The sequence below is a fragment of the Aedes albopictus genome, chromosome 2 (genome assembly GCF_035046485.1).
Source record: "Aedes albopictus strain Foshan chromosome 2, AalbF5, whole genome shotgun sequence".
NCBI classification, from domain to species: Eukaryota; Metazoa; Arthropoda; class Insecta; order Diptera; family Culicidae; genus Aedes; species Aedes albopictus.
Genome location: NC_085137.1, coordinates 40,270,403 through 40,295,459, shown reverse-complemented (window position 1 = coordinate 40,295,459; position 25,057 = coordinate 40,270,403). Strand labels below are relative to the sequence as shown.

The window sequence follows — 25,057 nt, the reverse complement described above, 5'->3', positions numbered from 1 at the left end:
ATTCGCCGTGAGAAAATATTACATTTTATAACGTTGTTTTAAGTATCAATATATTGTTGATAAACGTTTAAAAAATCATTCAATTCGCTGGTTAGTTCGCTGGTTACCGAGATATGACAGCTCAAAAACGTGTTGTCTAAAATATAGTATTTTACCCTAACGGTTCTAACTTCGCGAAAAATTATTCAATCGAGCCCTAATTTATACGACTGATGCACATATAATAGGTTGATAAACAGACAAAGTTTGAGATTTTTTGATGCACTCTATGAAAAGTTACAGCATGTTGAATTTTTTTGTGGGAGAAAAAAGTTGCCTATCCCAAACATTTTGGCCATCCCCTGTATATTAGAGACTATTTAGATTGAAGGAAGAACACATTTAGTAATTTTTGTGTGGTATTGTAAATTTGACTCATTTTTATAAAGACACTACACCGTCTTCGGCCAGAGGCCGCACAGACTGAACATAACTAACAATAGACAACGGACAACACCTGTAACACCCAGTGGCCCAGTGGAGAATTTTCCGTTTGACGAAAAGTTTTCCCCGACTGGAGCGGGAATCGAACCCACACTCCGAGGCTTACGAGACACCTAAACGACTGACGCCGCTAACCGCTCGGCCACGAAGCCCACATTTTCTTCTATATGGGTAAAAATTTCAACCCGGTGTAACTTAATTCGCCGTGAGACATTATTACATTTTATAACGTCGTATTAAGTATCAATATATTGTTGATGAACGTTAAAAAAAATCATTCAATTCGGTTCACTGGTTTCCGAGATATGACGGTTCAAAAATTACATAGTTGTCTAAATAATAGTGTTTTACCCGAACGGTTCTTACTTCGCGAAAAATTCTTCGATCGAGCCCAAATTTGTACCAATGATGCACATATAATAGGTTGACTAACAGTCAAAATTTTAGATTTTTTGATGCACTCTGTGGAAAGTTACAGCATGTTGATTTTTTTGTTGGAGAAAAAAAAATACCTATCCCAAACATTTTTGCCATCCCCTGTATCTTTAATCGTGTTTAGTATGGACCGATGCGGTGAGCGCACAAGGATTCAGCATAGTTAATAATTGTGAAAGTACTCATAGAAAACTTAATTTAGAAGCAAACTTTATCCCTGTTGGGGTGTCATATGCCAAAAAGAATAAAAAATCTTGAAAATAAAAAAAATGTCCTTGCACTACTGAACTACCATCATCAAAAATGAAAAATAAATCTGCAACTTCTATGGTTCTTCTTAAAAGTATTTTAGTTGCTTATTCTAGAATAAACGAGTCTGGGAGAACATATTGGTTTTTGTATTGTTCGAACAAGCAATTGTGCCAGACAAACTCAGTATTACATTGTTTGATCAATTAAAAGTTATGTGTCAGCAAATCCTTATAGAAATCCACTTGAGATTCCTACAGGAATGTTGCTGGGATTCATCAAGGAAATTCTGGAGGAATTCACCGTGAAATTTTGCAGGGATTCTTCTTGCAATACCCGCAGGGAATCCTCCATGAATATTTAGAGGACTCCTAAGAGCAATTACCAGCGGAATTCCTCCGTTTCGTTTGAGAAATCCCAGCAAAAGAAATCTTACCCGAGCAGAGGAGAATATCAAAATATAATAACAACTGTATCACAAAACATGTTTTTATATCTTGGTTTGTTATTATTAACTTAGGGGCCATACATTTAGTACGTCACGCAAAATTTGGAAATTTTTGACCCCCCCCTCCCCCCTTCGTACGGGTTTTTGGTTTACCTAATACATTACTTGTCACACTTTCCGGAACCCCCCCCCCTCCCCCCTCTGAGCGTGACGTACTTAATGGATGCCCCCTTATTGAGGCATAACTTTTCCAAAACAGGTTTTGTTAGGCAATCTTATTTTGTTATGATTCTGCTATTGGTATATTTTCTTTGAATAACATTTTAATAAGATGTTTTGTTGTAGAACAAGTTCTGTTATTATTGTATTATTGAGAGTGCACCATAACTTGATCTTCAATAGCACAACAATAAAGTTTTGCTACCACAACTACACCATGCGAGACTTACAGAAAAATAAATTAAATAGTTGACATTTGCTGATTTCCATACAAAAAGCCATGTTTGCAGTCTATGAGCCATATCTTCGGTGTCTATGAATCGGTTAAGCTGAACTATTGACACGGAACTAAGAATTACTTGTAATTTTTATTTCTATTCAGCTCGATCTATTTCTGTGCAAAAAATTTAGAATTTCTGTTTGTTATATTTTGGAAATAAAAAAGTGAACAATCATGATCCACCATAACTCATAATTAATTTTGAAATTGCCATTCTCTTTAAATGAATGGCTTATGGATTATAGTTGGTTATGGCCTATGTCATGGCTGTTTATTTCTTTTTATTTTCAAAATGGAACCAACAGATATTCATTTATTTCCTCTGCAATGGCTCGAACTTAGGAGTTACATACCTACCTTGCGAGGATGAAAAAATCTTTGTTGTGATTCTGATATTATAACTCATTTTGCATCCATATTGTTACCAATAACTTTTTAATTTCAAAATTTGTTAATAAAACATTGTACAAATTCACTGTTATTAAGTTATTATGATACTAACAAAACCTGTCATTTAACTGGTCTTCCAGGAACAATTTTTTGTTATGATTTTTGTTATTTTGCCGCTTATGACAGACAAGTTTATAACATGGTATGTTATGTTAATAACCCATTTTTGTGTCATAGTAGCTAGTCAGGTTTTTAGTTTTCGTATGTTTCGTACGACTATCCACCAACGCAACCGCGAAACCAAACCAAATGCGGTGTCCAGGAAAAGAACTTTATTAAAACAGACAATTCAGCGCAAAGCTTTTAGCAGCATACGAGGGACGGTGCAAGTTTATATCCCCTGAGGAAGACCGAGTCCAATGGCCGAAACGTCGGAATTAAACAAGTAGCACTTGTCTTGATTTTACGCTAGACTGAAAAGCCACCCGAAAACAGTTCATTCTACAGTCGAACCTAATTCAAAAAAGTTAATAACATGGAAATAACTTTTTGTGTTACTCAGTTATTTTGTCAAAATAACACATATTATTATGCTGTTGGAATTCCTTTCTGCTCGGGTAATAAGAATATCTTACGGAATTCTAGCAGTAATGCATGTTGGAATTCCAAAAAGAAATACTCAAGGGAACCCTTGGTGCAATCTCTGGAGAAATCATAAGGGGAATTTCTAGAGAAATCCCATCAGCCATTTGTAGAGGAATTTCCAGAGGATTTTTCTAAAAATTTCGCAATTGACCAAAAATTCCTTCAGGAATTTCTCTAGGAAATCCTCTAGGAATGCCCATCGAGATTTCAACAAAGATTCTTCTGTGGTTTCTACAGGAACTTTGCAAAAATTCCTCCACAAACCCCAAGGTTTTCCCAAGTTATTCTTCCAGAGATATCCCTAAGGATGTCTGCAGGCCAAGGGCTAAAAGTCTCTTTAATAAAGACAAATCAATCAATCAATCAATGTCTGCAGGAATTCCAAATGGAATTCATCCAAGATTTTTTTCGGGATTACCTTTTGCTGGGATTTCTCTCTTTATTCTTAACGAACCAACCACAAAAAATAGCCTTATGATGGATTTCCCACGTTTCGGGCAATGGAATTCATGCAGCAATCCCTACCGTAACTTCTCCATGGATTTTTTTTCCTCCCCGCTGTTGGTGGAAACTACCCAAGTAACATTTTGATGACCAATTCGTCTTATAGACGTTTTGACAACTGGCAAAATACCTTACACATTTTAGTTTGGTTTTATTGTGGTTCTTTTTTTATTGGATAAGCCACTGCGTTCAAAAGACTGAACATTTGTGGCTTACGTATTATGAATTCCTGCTGGAAATATTTCAGAAATTGCTGGAGGATTCATAAGAGCAGTGACTGAAATACCATCAGGAAATTTTTGAGGAATCCCTGTAAGAAAGCTTGGCAAAACCCTAGGAGGTTGATTGAGCTATATTATAGAGTCTTTCAGCCCTTGGCTGGTTCGTCTCTCTAAAAACTAGAAGAGGTTCTTGAGGAATCCCAGCAATAATTTCCTACAGAAATCCCTAAAGGAATCTTCGAAGCTATTCGTGAAGAATTTCTCAAAAGATTTTTAATGGAATTCCTCAAGAATGTCTGCTGGGTTTCTCCCGATAATTCCTCCTAGGAATGTTCCTGGATTGGCTCCTGGGATTCTTCAAGGTAGTCCTCTTGATGTTCCCTAGGAATTCCTGATGAAATGCATCCATTACTGCTGGAATTCCCACTATAATTTATTCGAGAATTCTTGCTGAGATTTGCCAAGCATTTTCAGCGAGAATTTCTCCAATTATTGGTACTAAGAGTCCTTCAGGAATTCCCGGAGGATTCCCTGCAATTATGAAATGGGAATCCCAAAGAAGATATCATGTAGAATTCCTATCAGAACTCTATAGAGAAATCCCAGCAGCAGTCCGGGAAAATTTTCAGCTGTACCACCCAAAATAATCTCAAGAGAATTCCCAATAGAAATACCCAATTTCTGAAGAAATCCTTGAATAAATTACAATACAAATTGCTGGAGGAATCTCAGCAATTATTTATAGTAGTGATGCCAAAAGACTATTGGACAAATGCTTGCATCCTAAGAGATTCTGGAGGAATCTGGAATCCTGGAGGAATCCTTGGAAATATCTCTGAATAAATCATAAGGGAAATTTTTAGCGGAATCCATGGAGAAATCCCTTTCAAGTGTCTCAACAAGAAGTACTGGAGGAATTAAAGCAGGCAAATTTGGAGGAATTCCGAAAGCAAATGATCGCTAGAAGAATTCATGGAGAAATTCTGGAGGAACTTTAAATGGATTCTCTGGAGGAAACTCAGGAGAAATTCCTGTAGGAATCCAGGGTATTTCTTCTGCAATACTTGCAGGAATTTCTTGAGGACCTTATCGGGTATTTCTGCAGGTATTTCTAGGGAAATCACTGCAAAAAAAAATCCTTTTAGATTTTCTTAGAAATGCCTTCTAAAAATTCTGGGATGGTTTCTAACGTTTCTCCCAGGATTCTTATACATAACCTTCCTATAATTCTTCTAAGAATTTTATTTAAAGTATCAGCAGATATTCCTACTAAGCTTTCCCTTTCTTGCAGGAATTTCTCAAGCATTTTAACTGAGATTTTTTTCAGTAATTGCTCTTGGGAGTCCTCCAAGAATTCATGAAGGAATCCCAGCAGGAATTGCTCAAGGAATCCTAGCAAAACTACCAGGTGGATTATATCAGAAGTATTTCTGAATCCCAGCGATGAATTCTGAACGAATTGCAAGTGGATTTCCAACAGGAATTACTGGGCAAACGCTTAGGAAAATTGTATTTACTAGTGTTGGTTGATTTTTCTCGTTTCTTACTCACTATTAATTGTTTTTGAAATTTCTCTACGTCTCTCTCATGAATTCCGACAAAATGTCGTTCCCCGGGAAGAGCAGTAACGACAGTTCGGACAGAGTAGATCCGAACCCGACCCAGAACTCACACATTATAACTTCTTTCGTTCAATTCTTCAGCAGTTATGGGTGCTGGCTCTGGGAGAGTGATAATACGGGAATGCATGAGAATGAGTGTCGCATGCTGTGTTTGAGAGAACAAAATAGGAAGCAAGCAATCCCATTGGCTCGGCGAGGCTTGGTCGTTCATAACGGAGCCGCTGATCCGATTCGGTTCACTAATGTTATAGATTCAGTTCGGGTCCGATCACTGAAGTGAGCAGTTTTTCCCACCTCTATTCATTACATTATTGTGACCCCGGGCCTCCATATTCACAGATCCGGCTCTGAGCATTTGGATCACATTTGAAAGGGTAAGAAGCTAAGAGATGTAAGTTTAGGAAAAGCTTCCCATACAAAATGTACAACTACAAATACAAATCAACTAACTCGGATTTACTGCAATTACTCAAAATAACGGTAAAATAATATTATAAAGTTCAAAAAATGCTTCAAGTATATTGAATTTTCTGATATTCCCAAATATAATGCAAGAAAAATGTCACTAACACCTTTTGTATATATATGTATGTAAAACGCTTTTCAAACAGAATACCTGTAAAAATTTGGCATCATAACAGAATTGCTAAACTCCGAAATTACATGAAATGTTTAACACAAACACCATTCCATTTTTATTTGAACAGATGTTTAGGCCGGAAGGTTGATTCCATTGATTCAATTATTTTATAGAACTGTTTATTTATTACGTGGACGAAAAAAGATATTTGATTTCGTTTCAGAGAGCGAGAACTGGCGCCTAAACCGAGGGTTTCGGGTCTGGACAAAAGCAGGAAATTCTTTTGTCTCATCCCAGGATCCCAACGGCAATGGAGTGACAATAATGTTCTTAGCAAAGTCACTCCCAACCCAACGTACTCACCCATTCAAGTATCATTTGATACACGTTCACGGATCGGTTGGTACGAGATATCCCCGTTCTATAGCTTTTCTGCAAAACCAATTCTGCACACTATATTTGGTGCTTTAATACTTGTGGTTTAATTTTACGATGTACTGCAAGTATTGATAATGACAAGAAAATTCTATCATTGTCCAGAATGGCTGTGTATGTGTAGCTGTAGACTAAACTAGATAAGCATAGATGTATAGGCCAGGATAACGGATCCCCACATTTACAAATCCGACATTTGACCTGTACATCTGTAGCCGCGCGGTTGGCGTCACCAAGCGTAACCGCTATAAGATAAGGGTTCCATTCTCGCTCCGACTGATTTTTTTTTTTGCGAGAAATGTTGCTTCCCCGTATCCACTTGAGGTGTGTTCATTATCTACAGATAGTATCGAGTTTCGTTTAGTCTGTACCTAGGTCTGTACAGTCACTAGCTGAGGACATGGCGTCTGTTGCTTTTAAAAAGTTGTACCACAAAGTTTGGAGTATGGTTGAGGATTGTTTCTTTTGGAATGGTTATGAGGTAATTGGAGCTCATCGGAGCTCATCGGAGGGCGGTTTACAGTGAAATGTAGTGCTTCCATTATTGCGTCCTATTCTAAACCCAGGCGTTTTGAGTACTGGGTGCTCTCGTTCTTCTTGTACAAAATAAATAAACAAATCAAATACTGCCTAATACATGTATTTTAAAGTACGATGACAATGGAATCTGAAGATGCGTCTGATTTGATGCAATTCTTCCATCTGCTTCTCCCCACTCTAACCAGCACGTTGGTATGGTCTATCTATCAGTAAGTCACGTGTCGCAGCTTTGCTTTCTTGTCGATAAATAGGAAACGGTTGAAAGAAAGAAACTTTAATTATATCACCCTTTGTGGCAACCGACCGACGCGACAGCGGCCCGAGCAGAAATCACAATAGTTTTCATAATTGAATTTCTGTTTGGGAAACATTCACCGGACCGGGAGCGATAACAGAGTGCACTTTACTCGATAGCATGGTTGATAGGTTTGCTGCACCGCGATGCACGTCCCCGGGCCAACAGGTTCCATCTGTCTGTACTGTATACAGAATAAATGATTTACGTGACTGTGACCGCAAAACGGTGGTGGAGTCCAAAGTCTTTCTCTCTATATGGGTGTCGATTATTTCGATTATAATGGCATCATTTTCCTAGAATATTTGCTTTATATGCGTGCATGTGCTTAATTCCGTTTGGATATGGTTAAGCTAAGGTTCTTTACAACCAAACACTGCACTATGGAGGCAAAGGTGTGGCCAAAATCGGAAGTAATTTTTATATGAAGCCCTAAATTCCAAAATATTATTGCACTTCGTTTTCTTCTTATTTTCCAAATTATGGGACATTTACCCACAATTATCAACTCAGACCTATCTTTGCCAATATCGTGTAGCAGGTTCGATGTGCATAGTCACAACGATGGTGGGCAACACGGAATTGGTTTTTACGCTGGGTAAAGAGTTAACTGCGAGGACGGCTAGGGTACAGTTGAGATCCAGCTGCGCTGCAGTTGTTCCATTATATCTTAATTAGTGTATGTATCGATTTTGTGGTTGGTCGTTGCAGCAGATGCTCACTCTGGGTATAATAATGAAAATAAGCTTTGATGGTGCAATAATACATTGTTTCATACTTAGACTGACAGATGTCAATATTAAGGTTGATGAATGTAAATCAAAATACGCAATTGTAACAACAAATCATTCACTCGCTTTATCCTTAAATTTGACTTCAACTTGCACCTAACTTCAACCGAAGGAAACAGCTAAGGGGTGCCTTTCAGGAGGCATTCATTGAACTTCAGAAAAGTTTTCTGTCTACGTTTCTTCTCCACCTCCGCCTGCTTCGGTTTAACAAAATCAGAGCATCTGAACTAAATGGGATTACAGTTTAATCACTCCGCCGCCGCCGCCATGAAGCTGGAACGAGAAGCCGGAAACTTTTTCAAATCCGGATCATCGATTTCTTAAGAGCCCATAGAGTCTATCGTCACGCAGCTAGCTCTTGTTGATTGAAAGCGGCGATACTAGCCAAGACATAAAAGTAGGCAGGACCATTTAGTCAATCTAGTTGGATTTCGTTTCCCGGAATTGACAGGGGTTAATACCTCGTTGAACTCGATTGTTGCCCGCTCGGCTCGGTGAGTAATATCCACCGTCATTTGTGATAAAGGGCTGGTGGTAATCGAGTTAGCGTTGGCGCGTTTAAGCAATTATCATTTCGCTACTAATTATCTAATTAAGGACTACGGCGAGAGAACAACATTCTAACTAGTGCAGGAATGTACATTCTGAATCACTACGGTGGACGACGCACGGTATTTTGTTCAAGGTACTGAATCTTACGATAGTCAATTTCTGATGAAGAAATTAACTGCTGTACGAGGTCATCATTTCTCATCTCCACAGGAGAGAGGAAGCAGTTTAACAACCGTGTGATAATGACTCTTGGCTTCCTAAAAGAGACACCACCAAACTGCCGACTGTGACCAATTAATCATCCTCGGTAATCAGTCATCTGCTAGACCTCAAAGTCAAGACGATGATATATAACAACGTCGTCGAGAAGATTGCTCTGAAATGGGTTTCTGGCAATTTACTCTGCAAGCAAGCCGGTGGGTGATGCTTAATGCGATAAAGACCACCCACGTCGCAATGGTCGTCGTGTTAAGAAATGAATGGTCTAACCATTCGTAGAGAGCAATTGAAGCCATCAAAACAAATCCGTTAGACTGAAGGATACCAATTGCGGCTGCATAACGTGTTCCAATTGCAAACAAAAAATCTCGGACGTTCATTCAACCGACTCGATTTGGAATACAATGAATGCAGTTTTTAGCTCTGTATGCATTGGGGTCGTTATGACAAAAACACCAAGCTTCTGCACGAAAACGGCTGATAAGTTGTAGATTCATCTTTAGAAAGTAATATCAAATTTGTTCGGAGCACAACCATTCTAATAATGACATCCGGACAAGTTATCGGAAGATAGATTTCACTCATGGATACCATGAAAAACTTGTGGGTGAGATTCCAAGCTAAATTTCCTTCGTAAATTGTTCATTTCTTTATTTATTTATTCATCATTCACTTAACAGAATCTCAGTAAAGGTAGTGGGGAAAGCCTATTAAGAGCCTAAGAGTTGGCCATAAAATGAAATTGGCTGTCTCCAAAAGCAGCAAAACCCCCGCATATGTTTGATAAACATTACAAGGTATGGCCAATAGCCTGGGTCAACAAAGTCGATTTTTTGGAACAAAGCTTTTTCGATTCCTACTAGCGTCCAAAACAACTGCGCAAAATTTGGGAGTGATTGGTTGCTTCCTCTTATTTTGCATTGCGATTGAAATTTGTATGGAATTTAGTATGGAAAAACGTTCTTTTTGCATTTTGCTCATGAATTGATTTTTTTTATCTAAAACGATCTAACTGATGATGTTGTACTATAGCGTAGGATATGCCGAAAAACTTTGCCGAAGACCGCAAAGTGATCCGACATAAAATGTTATATCATACAGATTGACCGGTGGTGCTTAACATTTAACATGTAAAGGAATAACATCAATAACAAAATCTCAATTTTTGGCCTAAGTTACCAAGCGAATAACTTTTTTCACAAAGGGTCGGATCACTTTGCGGTCTTCGGCAATGTTTTTCGGCATATTCTAGGCTATACTTTAACGTCATTAGTAACATGGTAATAGATGAAAGAATTCAACTTATGAATGCAATAAATCACGTTTTCCCATACTGTCTTCCTTACTATTTTCAATCGCAATCGCTTGCAAATTTTGCACAGTTGTTTCGGACGTTTATGTTATAAACTTATCTGTCATAAGCGGCAAAATAACAAATATTATAACAAAAAAATGTTCCTGGAAGACTAATTCAATAACATGTTTTGTTGGTTCAATAACAAGTTAATAATAATAGATGTGGAAAATATTTTAATAACAAATTTTGAACTTTAAACGTTATTGATAATAATTCAAAAACAAAATTAGTTAGCTATTCAAATTCATCTAATTTTTGGGTGGAAATCCAGATTATGCGGTTTAGATAATCCTTAAGGACCCCGATTCCCAGAAAACAATGTTTCAGAGCTCCGAGATGCTATACAGTAAGGACCCGATTTTGTCAGCTCCATTTTGCGACAAACTTTTCGCTCTCATTATCTTACAGTCAAAATTTAATTAATTTATTATTGTTTATCATCAACCTACAACTGAGATGCAGAACATACAGGGATAAAAAATTTGAAAAGCTGTTTAAGTTTTTGCAGGGAGCAAAACATGTGTTCCGAAAAGGAGCTGACAAAAATCGCCCCAATATTTTTGGTGTTCCTTTAGAAGAGGGACCGTGTACAAATTACGTCACGCTTTTAGGGGGAGGGGGGTTTTGCAGAACCCATACAAAAAATATTGAGGTCCCATACAAAAAGTGTGACATAGGGGGGAGGGGGCTTGAAAAAGGTTGATTTTTGCGTGACATTATTTGTGTATCGCCCCAGATTATTCTGCGATTTGTGAGATTTTTCCACAAAAACTTTAAATAAATTTCTTCTGGAATTCTTCCAATTGATCAAACGTCTCCTAAAATTGCTCATTGGCGTTATTGCAATCGTGATATTATGTTCTTTTGGGAAAAGTTCGCATGGATCCATCTCCGCTGATTTATGTTTTCTCTACTATCTGTATACGCCGTATACGTATACGTATCTGTATCTGTAACTGAAACAATAATAGAACAAATAAAAAAAGGTCATAATTGTCAAAGTTCTTATAACATACTAAGCTAAGAAGTCGGCTCTGTTACAGTTAGGATGTAATGCCACAAAAAAATGAAAATGTAACTGATGAGAGAATATGCAAAAGCTCCCCATCGCAGATTGCTTCAAACAAAGTAAATCTCGAATAATGTAGTTTTGATATCAAATAATATTATTGATATGCTATTGGTTATCATTTGATTGATTTGTCTTTATTAACCCTAAAAGGGATACCTTCATGGCCTCAGTTTTGTCACCCCGTTGAGTGTGTTCCATCAAAGACGAGCTCTGAAAGGCGCCTGGGGTGTCCAATGGACCCCAGGTATCCCTTTTAGGGTTATAGAGACTTTCATATTTATTATCAATTATTCGTACACTTTCAATGGTACAGTGGCGCCTCGGTTTTATCACTAGTCGTTTTAATTACTACTCGCCCAAATTCACGGTTTTCTGTTCGATTATATCACGATTTTCATTTCGTTTTTATCACACTTTTTTTAAAACATTCTGAAATCAATATAAAATCAATACAGTATTGTCCAGTCCACCAAAACAGTAAAAAAATATAAGCTACGACTTATATATTTTGCAGCTGAACGATTTTGGATAAAAAATTTACATTTATTTCTCGTTTCGCTAAATTCACGGTTTCGTTTATATCACGGTAAAATTTTTTTTGACCGTGATAAAACCGAAAAACTACTGTAATCGCTTTTTTTGTTAAATTTGTGACTAAACTTATATGATGAAACTACTAGTAAATCACTCTGAAAAAATTTCTCCATCGTAATGTTTCACACAAGTACCCAACCATAAATTATCCTAAAAGTGGTTAGCTGTAGGTATTACCTGGATGATGCAACGAAAAAAGCGGGCTGTCAATGCAATTTTTATTCAAAAATTCAATATTTTCGACTCTATGTCTAAATATTAAGAATGGGGGTGAGATTGGGTCAAGCAAGTTATCGAGTGCGCATAACCTTAACTAAAAATTCAACTTGTTATCCAGTCCCCATTTGACGTTAGAGTGGTGCCATGTTTATTGTATCTCCATAAAAGCACGATTTTTTCGAAAATATGTCGAGGAAGTGTCAAGCGAGTGTGTTCATACGTTTAGTGCCTAAAATCATTTATAACAATAAACCCATGCGTTAGTGGAAAATGATCGTTTTAGCTAAAAAATGATCGTGTCAAAATTTGAAGTCCGTATCTCAAGGCTAAGTGGTCCCTCAAGGGGCCTAAAGTTGTCAAAAATTGTATGGGACCAAAAAAACATGAAATTTTTTTCGACAAAAAAAATACGCTAATCTACTAAAACCGGTGATTTTAGGACCCTAAAGGGCCAAAAATGTGCTTAGAATTGCGATATCTCTACTCGTTTTTTGAGCTTTTCAACAAAATAGGGTAGGTTTCCTTCGGAATCTAAAGAAATGGTCAAAAATGCTGATTTTTCGGTCGTTTTTTGTCAATATCTTCGAAACGAGTAGAGATATCGCAAATCTAAGCACATTTTTGGCCCTTTAGGGTCCTAAAATCACCGGTTTTAGTGGAATAGCGTATTTTTTTTGTCGAAAAAAATTTCATGTATTTTTGGTCCCATACAATTTTTGACAACTTTAGGCCCCTTGAGGGACCACTTAGCCTTGAGATACGGACTTCAAATTTTGACACGGTCATTTTTTAGCTAAAACGATCATTTTCCACTAACGAACTTATAACATTTCTATTTTTTGCAAAATAAGGGACGGCCTATTGGACAGCTCCTCTGATCATCAGCTAATCTTTAGTGTACTGCAATATCGTAAGCTCACAAAATAGACTTGATAGCGTTTTTATTCTCCACTCATTTTTTTAAATTTTAAGGAAATATCGTGAAATTACCAGAAGGTTGTGGCCTTCAGGAAATACTGGGGCCATAAAATCGGAAACATGACAAAATATCGGAAGACGAACGAATGACGAAAAATATCATGTTTTTTTTTTCAATAAATCTTTCAATGCGCCTCTCCCTCATTGTAATCCCTCCTCCTCTCATGGAGGTTGAAACTATAAATCAGGATGATTATGGTGGCTAAAAATGGCGATACAACATACAAACTTTATTTTATCAAATTTCAACCATTTTTTCGATTGTATAAGGGCTAATAGGTGGATTAATCATCTTTTAAAATTACCTAAGTTTTCATTCGTCATGGTTACATTGTATTTTAAGTAAGTTTACTAGATATGATCAATAAAATTAACTTGTATTCTTCGATAGGCGACTTGGAATACTTTGACCCATTCTCACCCCCTCTAAGGGGTGAGATTGGGTCAATTTTCAATCATTTGTAATTTAGTAGACAATTCATATAATGTGGTACTTTCTTGCTAAACTATCATTACCACATAGAAGAGTATACATACCAAATAAAAAGTTATTCCGACTTCAACTGCATTTGTTATTTAACAAACAATCTTTGAGTATCCTTTTTTGACCCATTCTCACCCCCAACGACGGTACTTGAAGAAATCGTTGAAGTTTTTTTTACAAAAGTTTCGAGGGTGTTTTCAGAAACTTTCATCATTCATTTCTATTGAATTATTACTTTTCTTCATATATTTTGCTCAATATTTAGAAATTCTCCCAGACATTTTCTTTCCTGAAATTCTTTCATTTTAAGAAACATCTTCCAAACGAATAAAATTTATTTGTGATATATTCATGATTTAATTTTTTTATATAAATTTCTGAAAAAGTGTCATGCAATTCTGCCAAAAAAACTGTTGGGACTTGATCCGTTTATTCAGGAATTTCTTGCTTTTTCTGAAATACCACCTGAAGGAATGATTAGGGTGTGGACGTATTTTGGCCCACCTTAGGAATTTTATTTTTTTTTTTTGTTTGTCATATAATCTCTACAAAATCTTGGCAAATTATTATTGGAAGTTATAATTTGTCAAGATTTTGAAGAGATTCTATGATAAAAATATAAAAAATTCCCAATGTGGACCAAAATACGTCCACTACCCTATATTTGCATTTTATCATGAAATTGCATTAGTATTGCTCAAAAAAAAGTCTGCAGAAATTAATCCACGAATTTCTCAGAAAGTTTCTAAAAGTTTTCATGAAATTCCCACGAAGAATTTTATTTTAGATTTTTTCAGGATTTTTATGTTATGTTTATGTTTGCTATAATCAATAATTTCTAGTAAAATGATAGACACAATGTTCGATAAGCAATAAATTTATATCGTTCCAAAATATATTGTTTCCAATATATGGATTTAATTTTGGAACGAACCTTTTTAAAATTCTTTGTTTGATGACCTTAGTTATCATCTAATGTCATTGAAAGACAATCAATTTAAAAATAGAAATGCTCTTCATCTGGAGTGCTACAAAAGTCAATATGAGCATGAATAGTTGATTTTCTCTCAGAAATACATGCTTTATATGATTTATTTTTGTACTAGCGGAATATTTGTAACAGTCCTTTATTCAAAGCATAATCATTCTGCTGATAATTTCCGGAATGGTTATCGGAAGATAGATTGGTGACATGGAAAACGTATCATATTTTTTATATACTTATTCATTATTCACTTAATCTGACATTTTGATGAAGGTAGCCTCTAGGATTTGGCAATGAAATTAAACTACCTGTCTCCAAAAAGCGCATAAACCCCGAATATGTTTGATAAACATTACAAAGTATGGCTTACGAGGATCAACCTTATGAAGTATGATAAAAAATAATTTTGAGCGAAGTTATAACAAAATCGCACCTCAAATTTTCAAGAGTGCAATATACAAGAATATACCGAGTAAAATTATGAACTTCCATATAAATATCGTACTATTCAATGCGATATAGCACCCATAGGACCCCTTGGTTTTCTAGGCGTAACCCTTCGAATCCGTGTAGTAGACTCGAAAGCCTGTGCGTGTTCCTACCGACTTCCAGCCAGAGGCTCAGTTCTTGATCACGACAACCCGAGACTGCATACGTAGGACGGAAACTGGAAGGAAAAGCGGCATTTGGCCCGGAGCTTCGCGGCATCGTTAAGCCACGACCGCGAACGCTCGACAGTTAAGCCAACGAAGGAAGCCAGCGAGAAAGAGAAAGTAGAGCCGTGTTAGCGTCACCAGACGAAAGGAACAAACCAGCGACGAGGAAGGAATGTAAAGAAAGTGAAAGAAGGGGTCCCGTCGACCGGGGAAGAAGAAGGTAGTTGATAACGTTAGGAGAGTGAAAAGTGTTGCAAATCTCATAAAATCTTACAAGAAATTCATATTATCATACAAAATTAAACAAGTGTATTTGCAGGTCTTCAACATCTACCGTCTACCCCCGTTGGTTTGACCTCATCTAATCTGAACACTTTTTAATTTGACCCCCTGTAATCTGCACATCGTTCAAACTAAAAATGGTTCAAACGTCATTCTGCTCATTGAACAGGGTGAAACGGAACGCAGAATCAAAACAAAACAGCAAAAAGGGTTACCATCCGTGTGTTTTTCGTTGCGCACAGGGTTACTAAAAGTTCAAATTAAAAAATGAACCCCGTTGGTTTGCATGAGATGTCGTTCAAACCAACGGGGATAAACGGTATTCGGGAGTCTCTCAAAAAACTACAAAAAAAAAATCAAAAACACATGTAAATCATAAATTTGAAAAAAAACATTCCTCTAAAATGTGGTCACAATTATCTTTTGAAATTCAGCCAGAAAGTGTACCACAAAGGCCTAGACCCAAGATTATCCAAAACTATATGCAATCTTAAAAAAATGTATCACCTTATGTTACCTGACTTCTTTGCGATTGAAAACTCATGAGTATTTTTGTTTTCTTATTTTGCTTCATACCGTCGTGCGGGGTTACTTTTGAAATGCGGGGCTACTTTGGACACTTTTGAATATGGATTTTTTAAATCCAAAATATGGTTCAAATCTGTTTGATGTCTTTGGCACTATTATGAAGCAATATTTTCCCCTTCATTTGGTTGAAATTGTTTTTCAAACAAACCCTTTATTGCTTGCCAGGACGCGGAAAAACATTGAATAAACCAAAATATATATATATATATATATATATATATATATATATATATATATATATATATATATATATATATATATATATATATATATATATATATATATATATATATATATATATATATATATATATATATATATATATATATATATATATATATATATATATATATATATAACGTATCAGAATATTTGCTCTGTATGCATTGTTTCTACAGTTTGTAAATTTCAAAGGCTTGATCAATTCATTCAATATGTATCAACGTAGCATATACAATCGAATATTTGTATCGTTATACAATATGGATGACCGTTTCACCTAAATAAAGTATTGATGGTCCCTTTTTTAAGGTTGTCTATTAGCGTGGCTCAAAATACGACATATCAAAAAGTTCGATAAGCCCCATTCTTATTTCGTTCTATATGACGCCACTATCCTCTGGTCAAACTTTCAGTTAAATCCGTTAACATTTGGGCCGTGCTAAACTCATTTGAAGTTTGTATGGAAGTTTATATAGGAAAACAGCGTTTTTTTTTTAATTTTTCTTAAATCACATAACCGATTATAAAGGACTATAGCCTTATATGAACCGATAAACTTTGTCGAAGACCGCAAAGTCACCCGAAGCTTCTGTGAAAATATATTACCTGTAGAACATCAGGTGATGCTCAACAATTAGCATATGTAAAGGAATACTTAACAATAGCAATAAAATCTCATTGAACGGACATGTATTGTCTAGGCTATAGCTTTTTAAACAAGTGTCTGATAAGGGGTCGTTCATAAACCACGTAGACTTTTTGAGGGGAGGGGGGTCTGGCCAAAGTCTACGCTCCATACAAATTTTAAAATTTTTGTATCGACAAAAGTCTACGAGGAGAGAGGGGGTGGGGGTCTGAGATGGTCAAAATTTGGTCTACGTGGTTTATGAACAGCCCCTAACGTTACGGTCTTCGACAAAGTTATTCGGTATATTCTAGGCCATATTTCTATAGAATCGATTATGTGGTTTCAGAAAAAATAGTGCCTCTCACGCGAAAAGTGCAAAAAACGATGTTTTCCCATATAAACTCCCATACAAACTTCAAACGAGTTTAGCACCACCCAAATGTTAACGGATTGAGCTGAAAATTTGACCACAGCATCATGGCGTCATATAGAACGAAATAAGAAGGGGGCCCATCGAAATTTTTGTCATGTGGCTTTTACCATACAAACTAGAGCCGCCCTACTGTCTATATTTCAATATCACGCTGCTCATAATAGCACAGAGCCATCTAAAAAATCATATGTTCATTGAAATAACGCGTGATATAGCATACTACAGTATTGGTACAATGTAGTTTTCTAAATAATCCTAGAATTTTAAACGCAGTTTTGTTAAAATTAAAAATATCCAAAGTAGCCCCCATCCAGTTCTATATGAGATTGGTGTCCGATTGGTGTATGAACAATTTTTTTGTTCTGGATTTAGCTCAAATTTTGCAAACATATACATACTCACGATTATTATGTGTAAAAATTCTGGAAATCCATTGACTACTCTGGGAGGTATAATGTCATAAAGTTGAAAAACCACGAAAAAGTGTACAAAGAAGCCTCGCAAAGATTTTTTGTTCTATATGCTCCATTTTGAAAGATATGGGTCATTTCCTGAAAACGACCCCTAAATATCAGTTTTTTCATTGTAACTTTTTTCAGACATTCATAGGAATTTTTAAATGTTCTACGAAGTTATTATATATGATAAAATACATGTTTTCTATCTTCAATACTTTTTGTGTTTTTTGAAAATTTCAGTTACGAACTAAAATATTTCACAGCTCAATTTTACTGTCAAGGAAGCAAGTGTCCAGCCTGAGTTGAAACAAAATGTACACCTATTATAAACTTCTTTCATATTCAATTGGAAAATCTTGCCCCATTTTGCCTCTGTAAATGTCACAAAGCCGTAAAAAATGCTATTTTTTTAAATAAATTATTGAATATCTCAAAAACTATCAGAGATACAATGTTGCCGTCTTTAGAAGAAACACGTATTTTGTCATACTAAATAACTTTGTAGAACATTTGAAAATTCCCAAAAATGTCTGGAAAAAGTTACAACAAAAAAAACTGATTTTAAGGGGTCATTCACAAATAATGGCCCATATCTCTAGAAATTGAGCAGATAGAGCAAAAGTTTATTCGGCAAGTTTTCTCATAATGACATTTTCTACAACTTTGCTGAAGACATAAACACGCTATCTTCACTTATGAAAAAAAAATTGAATTTCTATCTCACTTTTAGGTGGATTAATCACATTAGTAATACTTCCAAAAAAAGAGCTCTAATATACCAAACAACTTCTTCAAAGACACCAAATCTCTAAAATCAATTTTTCATGCCCAAAACAATTTCGATCACGAAATTGGGCCTTTTTTGGAAACAGTATGCGACGGTACTCATGAAGCAAGCGGGTGCGAATGAACTCACACACGGCTTACTCTCGGAACCGTTTGTTGATTACACTACTCGACAAAATTTATAAAAGTTTGTGCTAAGGGATGAGAAAAAAGTACAGGTGTTTTTTTTTTCCTTTTAAACCATAGGGGGATAATCTGCTCAACAGACACCCTAACTTCCCCACAGTAAACAATTTATGGCAAACAATAATAACACATATTCATGATGTTACCCAGCAGAATAACATAAATTTTGAGAGTTTACATTACGCCACGTTAACTTGTAGTAGAACACTGAAAGGTAGAGCCCTAAAGATCTTCATCAGATACATAATGTATAATTTAGAATTTCCTGACAATGTTAGAAGTAATGAATCACTTAGACATTATATTATGATGTATGTGTAAACTGTAAATAAAGCATTTTAAAAAGCAAAAAAAAAAAAAAAAAAAAAACAGAAGGTTAGGGTAGTGTACAGGGGATACTCAAAATAACTGGGATAGGTAAAATTTTCACTTTTCAAAAAATGTTCAACTCGCTGTAGCTTTTCGAAAAGTGCATTAAATATTCTCAAATTTTTACTGCAAGCTCATCAACTAGTTTTGTATCAGTGGTCAAAATTTGGAAATGATCGAGCCATTCTACACGAAGTTATAAAGGTTCTAGAAAAAGGTATAGTTATTCGATAGCCAACTTTGAGCTGTTATATCTCCGGATTCAATGAACCGAATGCAATGAAATTTTGATCATTTATTACTTATATAATCAGCTATTAAAAACTTTAGACTTTACTTAAAATTCTTTACACGAAAGAAAATTATTACGATTGGATTATTTTTCTAATATACCATCAATTTATCCAAAACTTCATCATCGTTTCAAAATTCGAGATAGTAATTATAGTTCATTTAAATTCCCTTCAATTTACTTCAATATGAATATGTTTTGAAAGGAAGTAACAAAATAACCGGCATTAAATTGAAAAAGTAATGGGATGCATATGAAAAATAGATAAATTTACTAAAAAAACATAGAATAAATGAAACCGCCATAACTTTTTTTCTTATTAATAATTTCAAATTAAGTAAACTGTTTTTCAAAGTTCATTATATAAGCCATAAATGATCAAAATTTCATTGCATTCTATTCATTGAATCCGGAGATATAACAGCTCAAAGTTGGCTATCAGATAATTATACCTTTTTCTAGAACCATTATAACTTCGTGTACAATGGCCCGATCTTTTCCAAATTTGAACCACTGATACACAACTAGTTGATGAACTTACAGTAAAAATTTGAGAATATTTAATGCACATTTCGAAAAGTTATAGCGAGTTGAACATTTTTTGAAAAGTGAAAATTTTACCTATCCCAGTTATTTTGAGTATCCCCTGTAGGTCTGAGGCCGTCTTCTACAACAAAAGTAAAAGCCGGGACTACTCTCTCCTCGTACCCTTTAAACCATTCCTATGGTCGCCAAACCCTACGTCTCTCCGGAACCACCAAGAAGGTATTGCTTCAGAGAGGGGCTAGTGCACATCGCACCCTCAAGGTTAGCTGCGTAGCCTAGCAGCAACGAACATCGATGACTCGCTCTGGAGAGTCCATCACGGTAGCATGCTGGCGCTTAGCCAGTTTCCCGAGTGGTCCTCGCCAAGTACAGGTGTTTGGGACCCTAGAAGTGTCATAGTGAAAGAATTTTTGAAAAATATTGGAAGGGGCTTAACAGTTTAAGACCGAAATTTGTATGGATTAAAGTGCCGTGCATTTCTGTACGCCTGAATATATGCACAGAACGTTCCAATGTGCATATCTATTGAGCATCCCAAGTTCTCCATATAAACTTCGGTCATAAACTGTGAAGTCCCGTTCCAATATTTTTCAAAAATTCTTTCTCTATGATATTTGTGAGGTTCCAAACCTCCGTTCTTTTTTTCTCATCCCATAACGCGAACTAGTGCTGAACGGTGCTATTCACTCGCAAGTTGCTTCACGATGAGAACAATTCCATCCTTGCCCTTAACAGTATTTCTATTTTTAATTTTCATATAGTGTAGTGGCGCTGGAATAAACAGTTTTATAGTCATAGCTTTTTAGCTTAAAATTACTCAAAAAGCTGTCTGAGAAACACTTTTTGATCCTCTAAAAACGTAAATTCCGTGCACAGTGACTGTTGCTGTATGATTTCGTGCAAAAAATATCGATATTTTTTCATTTCATTTATTATTCCTTGAGTTGCAAAAATGACTATCCTCTGATATTTTGTGAGTACCTCTGCATTGATATTGTGAAGGTGATGCAGTTTGATATTATGCCAGAACTTTCTGTCGTAAATAAACGTCCGTCGTAAAGACAAACATAATTGATGCTAGTTCAAGGGGCGAATCACTCTTTGAATGTGCATTCGATTTGCATTTAATGTACTTATACAAATGCATTTTTATGTTTTTCCATCGACTTAGCATTGAAATACGCGAATGTCAAAAGTGTTGAAGAAAATCGTTGTGATGCATTGTCAATTTGAATATAGAAAACTTAGACCGAAATCGTGAGTAAAATTCTATTAACCAAAGGTCGACAAATTTATAACACGGAATTTTTTGCAGGATCAGCTCTGATTATGGATGGAACGCGACTGTTTGGACTGGTTTGCGCCACGGCACGCCAACGCGCAATGAAGGTGTGGTGAGTTTAGCAGCCACCTACAGCGGGTGGCGATGTGGGTGGAAGCCAGCGGAAGCACTGAGTATGACGAGAGTGTTGTAATAGCAGGTATCGAAACCCTGCTTTCGGAAATCTCAACAACACTCCCAGGCTGGGACTCACTGAGTTTTAGTTCATAAGTGATCAGATGCAAAGAATTCGAGAAATATATTGACTTGATTGTAGAACATGGACGTAAACGGTTTTATTATTCGCATCCTCAGAATGCCTCAAAAAACTATTTTTTTCGGAATATAACAGAGAGAAAATCGAAGTGAATATCAGGCGATGGCACTGCGGGAAAGATGACGGAAAGTGTAAAGCTTTAAGGTCGGGGTTGCCACGTTTGGGCCTCCAATCCGTGCAGTTGAAGGCTTGTGGGCGAGGTGTTACGATTTGTGCTGTTGACGGATTAGACTGAAGCACCCGCTAGCTAAGGAACATTTCGCGATGTGCTGCGGTAACCCTCGTCAAGCCACTGCCACCGGTAATCCCACTCTCGCTCAAGGTCAGCACCAAGTAGCCGCATAGTCGACCCGTTCGTCCAGCCAGAATTCATCGACCGCCGGACCGTGTCAGGAACCCCCGTGTAGAACGACACGCGGAGCTGACGTGAGACGCTATTCCGTCAACGGATTGCCGGCGACGCTGCTCCTTGACCCTCCGGTAGCCGTTTCGCTAAAGTGCCGGATAGACTCCGGACCACGATTGATCGCCTGTCACCTCCGCTTGGTACCTCGCGTCTGTCTCGATACCACCAGATCTTCGGACAGCGAAAGTAAATTGTATCGCTATTTAAGCTAGACGTAGACAGTATATTTGAAACTCATTTGTTGTTCGAAACTGACAACTGACAAGAATCAATCATTGTAGCAAGCCATGGATTGTCAATTTACTTAATTAAAAAATGAATACATTGAAATGCATTTGAATGCATTTGAATGCAACAAAAAATGTTGATACATCAGATGTTTCAAGAGTGATCCACCCCTTGTGCTAGTTTAAATTTTTACTAATTATATGGGCAGTAGAGTGGGTCAACGTTGTATGGAAAAACTTTAAATTTGATCGTATCAACCCGGAACAAAGCTTTTTCAATCTATATTAGCGCCCAAAACAACTGTGCAAAATTTGGGAGCGATTGGTTGCGTTCCCGTATTCCGCATTGCGATTGAAATTTGTATGGAAGTTAGTATGGGAAAAAGTACTTTTTTGCATTTTTCCAATAAATTGAAATTTTTCTTCTAAAACGATCTAACTCATGACGTTGAAGTATAGGCTAGGGTATGCCGAAAAACATTGCCAAAGACCGCAAAGTGATTCGACGCTTGTGAAAAAAGTTATTCGCCTGGTAACTTGGGCCAAAAATTGAGATATTATTATTGATGTTATTCCTTTACATGTTAAATGTTAAACACCACCGGGCAATCTGTACGTTATAACTTTTTTCACAAGTATCGGATCATTTTGCGGTCTTCGGCAAAGTTTTTCGGCATATCTTAGGCTATACTTCAACGTCTTTAGTTAAATCGTTTTAGACGAAAAATTTCAATTTATGGGAAAAATGCAAAAAAGCACGATTTCCCATACTAAATTCCATACAAATTTCAATCGCAATGCGGAATACGGGGAAGCAACCAATCGCTCCCAAATTTTGCACAGTTGTTTTGGTCGCTAAAAGGAATCGAAAAAGCTTTGTTCCAAAAAATCGACTTTGTTGACCCAGTCTAATGGGCAGTCTACGTAGAGAAAACTCTGGTCAAAGCCTACGGTCCAAATAACTTTTGAAATTTTTATATGAGCAAAAGTCTACTAGGAAGGAGGGGGGGTCTGCGATGGCCATATTTCAGTCTACGTAGTTTATGGACAGCGCCTTCATGTGGATATATGCAAACTCCGCCGAGAACGTCATAAATCTTGGGTTCCAAATTGTAAACAAATCAACTAATTTATCGCAACGCGATTGTGAGCCGGCAACTAAAACAGGATTCCCTCGTCTGTCAAATTCTATCAGCAGCCCGCTAATACTGCTAGCCAGGTGCACCTGTCCCAGGAACCAACCTCGATGGGGTGCAATGCCATTTTCCTCCAGTCAGTGTTCCTGACAGGTAAGCAGTTATTGATTTTCACTATGTTTATCATTGTCGGCAGTCTGATGAATTAATCATCGATTGTACGAGAATCGACCTCCTGGTAGACCAAACCAAATTCTTTTCGGATGCTGAGATCATAAGAATTTGGCATTGCGCCGCGTCAAGATCGGTTTTCAGGACGGGTGTTCTTGATTGGCGAGAATGGATCATGCAAGAACAGTTAGTAAATAGTTACTCTTACTCAATGGTTAATTGAAGATAACTACGAGAGCCTTTTAAAACTGACAATGAGGTCAATAGGTCTTGTTGCGCTTGTGGTTTAAGTGCTGGATTCCAAATATTCTTAGATATGTTCTTAAAACCAAAGATTGATGAAGAATAGTTGTGCTCAGCAGAAACTAATATACTTAAGACCAATTTGATTATGTAATGCTCTGATAAAACTATCATAAAATAGATAAAACCAAATAAAATCAAGTTTGCTACTTCGGAGGTCCATTCCCTAGGCGCTAGTGAGTCTTAGAAATTTTAAATTCCTTCAAAATAAAGAATTTACAGGCTAGATGAATCTAAATTTACAACTTCTGTATTTCAAGATTTATAGAGCATAGAAAAAATAGGACTTCAGCTAGTTTTATTGGAACTTGTCACTCTCTTTGTCATCGGAATGCGGACAGGCTCTACAACACACCTTCCATCTGCTCAACAAGTACCATAAACTGATACCACGCTCTATGAGGTTAATCTTCGCAGCTGTGCTCCACACGATATAAATTTCTCTGCAACAGTCAGTTAAATCTAAACTACGGAGAAAATCGTGTGTGCAAAAAAGAAGCTCATTAGAATAGAAGATTCATCCCTCCGTTTGAGGACCCAATACAATGTAGTGAAGTTTAACCAAGTATAGTGAGTTATATACTGGAATTCCTGTTCAGGACCTGAGACGAGGATTGGTAAAGAATTTCAGTAGAACTCTATGTGCAATACTCTACACTCAATTAAAAAAAAAATTAAAATCCTCCAGAAAATGTCAGATATGTATTCTGATTATTATGACATTAATTTGAGAAGGCATCCCGGAAGAAATCCTGGAAGAAGTCTCGGGAGGAACCCTTAGAGGCATCCCGGTAGATATTTCTGTAGAAATCCCTGGTACTTATCCCGGAAGAAATCCAAAGAGGTTTCTAAAGTAATTTCGAGATTCCTAAAAGAACCCAAGAAGGTATCCCAGAAAAACTTCCTGAAAGAGCACCATGAGTTATCTCTGGAAGAATCTCGGGAACAATTTTATAAGGGATCCTTTCGAAAGAGACTTTTGTACTTTTGAATAGGACGTAAAATCGCCAGAGTCATGTTTGCGAGGAGATGACCCCAAAATGTTGTATCCTTGTCATATACTTTTAGCAAGTTATACATTAGAAATCAACAACAACTACTCAAATTATAATTTAAGAATTGAAAGAAATAGGTCACAAGCGGATACATCGATATTTTCCAGGAACTATTAGT

At 36.5% G+C, this 25,057-nt stretch overlaps 1 protein-coding gene across 3 annotated transcripts in view; it reads right to left on the bottom strand.

Annotated features, from left to right (window-relative positions):
• LOC109621844 (P protein) overlaps positions 1-25,057 on the bottom strand; it is a 284,696-nt gene that overhangs the window by 248,865 nt on the left and 10,774 nt on the right. The window lies entirely within an intron of this gene.